Source organism: Anarrhichthys ocellatus, unplaced genomic scaffold, assembly GCF_004355925.1.
Source record: "Anarrhichthys ocellatus isolate YVR2014 unplaced genomic scaffold, GSC_Weel_1.0 scaffold115, whole genome shotgun sequence".
Taxonomy (NCBI): Eukaryota; Metazoa; Chordata; class Actinopteri; order Perciformes; family Anarhichadidae; genus Anarrhichthys; species Anarrhichthys ocellatus.
In genome coordinates, this window is record NW_022280145.1 from 498979 (window position 1) to 501590 (window position 2612).

Genomic DNA, 2612 nt, shown 5'->3' on the forward strand with positions numbered 1-2612 from the left:
TATATATATATATATCTATATATATATATATATATATATCTATATATATATATATCTATATATCTATATATCTATATATATATAATCTTTGTCCATCTCATGCTCAGTGTGTACACATGGGAATGAGGATTCAGGCGTAACACTGAGTAACATCGATCCCGTAAGTCTTGGCTGACCCTCTTTCTCTTCCTTTTTCTGACATACTCTCACACGGTTTCATCTGCTACCACATACAGTATATGTTCCTCTACTTACATGCTTAAACAAGTTCAATAACTTCAATTTAAAGTCGCTCCATGATGAAAGATTGACTTGGACACGGTCCTCATTTAACCCGTGTCAGTCAGATCAATTGCCATGATGTCCCGTGTCACAGGGTGGATGTTGTATAGTATCCGATAAACCCTCCCACCCTATACAGACACTGTACACACTGTCAGTAACCATCATCTCTCTCCTTCCTCTCCCCCTATGCTGTGTATTACATAACAGACAGTGTTGTTTACCTGAAGGGTTTAAAGGCTTAGGAAATCATTAAGTGCAACACACGCGCACACACACACGCACAGAAAAATAACTATGACAGCAGCCATCTGACATCAAACCAACTGGAGCTTGATACTACTCAATCCGTCTTACTGTGTGATTTGATAGTCCCTCTTTAAGCTCTGCCTTGGACACATCTGTCAATTTAATAATGCAGGCGGCTGATGTTCAGTTCAGTCTTCACACAACGGGTGAAAGCTAGGTGGACGTCGCCGTTTATGAAGTCAAGTAGCCGGCAAGTTGTTGCTTTAGGAAATGATATTAATAAAGTTATCAAATCTAGGGATGGGTCATGATTTCTTTCAATTTTCGTATAGTCATCAAACAGTAAACAATGTAATTGTGTGATGCGACAGTCGTAGTATATTTGACTGTCTCATCCTGATGAAGGATACTCTTCTGACTGACGGCAGCAGAAACTGAGCTGCCGTCATGTCTGCGGCTTTAAAGGAACAGTGTCTAACTTTTAGCGGGGTTTATTGGAAGATATTCAATATCATATTCACAACTATATTTAATCCTTAGATTAGACAAAAACCATATCTACGTAGGGAGCAGGTCGTCTTCCAGTATTGATGAGAGTAGCCCCTAGTTGTACTAACATGCTAAAGACACCTCTCTCTACCTGAAGGCCACCGTAGTTCTCTAACCTGCTTGGAAAGGGAGGGGCTGAGCTGAGGGGTATTTAGTTGGTTGCAATCTGCCACAAACCACTAGATGCCACTAAAACCTACACACGTCCCTTTAATGCAGTGTCTTCCTGCAGCCCGGAGCCTCTGCGTGGCTGCTGTGCTTTATAAAAAGTTCAGGATTAGCCTAATCTGGTTACGGGATTAGTGCCCACTTCACATGCTCCGAGACGGGCAGATTACTGGGCGGTCCAAGACTCTGCTGGGACAGCGTCTTGATCGACCATTGTCTAGCCTGCGGGCGGGGCAGCGGCACACCCTGGGCTCCTTATAGCTCACATTAGGATGGTGCTTTTGTCTATTAATATTTAGTTTTTTGACGATATAACAAAAAAAAAGTTTAATCAACAGTAATAACGGTGCAAACTACAGGATTTACCTGAATGCGTTGATGCTTTATTTGTTTCCATGGTAATCACGTCATACATTGTATTCAAATCTCAAATATTAAAAACACTTATAGTTTGAACATTGTCATTCATTCATTTCATTAAAAATACTTTTGTGTTGTTGTACCTGTCTTACATCATGGCCTTATGTTGTGAAACAATGAGTCAATTAATGAATTAGTCATCCAACAAAAGGCAGTCCACAAGTATTTTCATCATCAATTATTATTTTAAGGCATTTATCAAATCAACCAAATCCTAACTGGTTGTTCTTTGAAGACCTCACTTTAATTATGATGGGCGTTTTATTATTTTTTGAGCATATTCCTAAACCAAACTTAATGATGAATTGATTCATCAGAAAAATAGTCCACAGATTAATGCTCAGTTGCAACCCGACCTGTGTGTTTACGGGTTCCCCAGTCTCCGTTAACCATGTTCTATTCTATACGACCGGTCTGTTGGCGTTAACAGTGGTTGCCTGTGGTTGCATGGCTCCGCACCAGAACATCATATATATATATACATTATATATTCATTATATATCTTATAAGATACAGGATGTTGTCGCAGCCTGCAGCTGTGTTGTCCTGCGTGCTCTCTGGGCCTATCCTGATCGATTGTCCGTCTCCACCTGGAGGTCAGATGGAAAATGAAACTGCTCACTGAGGCAGCACCTGCAGTTTGAAATAGTAGAGGATTATCGATTCACAATGATACCCTGCGCTGCTTTTGCTTCGGATGGCGAATGTTCGCACCGCTTTCTCAGCGATCACAAATGTTTTCCCTGAAAAAAAGAAGCCCATTTTTGCATTGACATCCATCCATCATTCTGTCTCCAGCCACACAGCCCTAAAGCTGTCTGTCTGCTTCACTACTGCTTTCGTCGCTTTCTTTGCTCCTCCCTCTTTCTGTAGCGGGGATCAGAAGCTCAGGGAGGTGTGTGTGTGTGTGTGTGTGTGTGTGTGTGTGTGTGTGTGTGTGTGTG

The 2612-nt window shown here is 41.3% G+C and overlaps 1 protein-coding gene across 4 annotated transcripts in view; it reads left to right on the forward strand.

Annotated features, from left to right (window-relative positions):
* The window catches only part of slc12a7b (solute carrier family 12 member 7b), a 63946-nt gene that overhangs the window by 25397 nt on the left and 35937 nt on the right, over window positions 1-2612 (forward strand). The window lies entirely within an intron of this gene.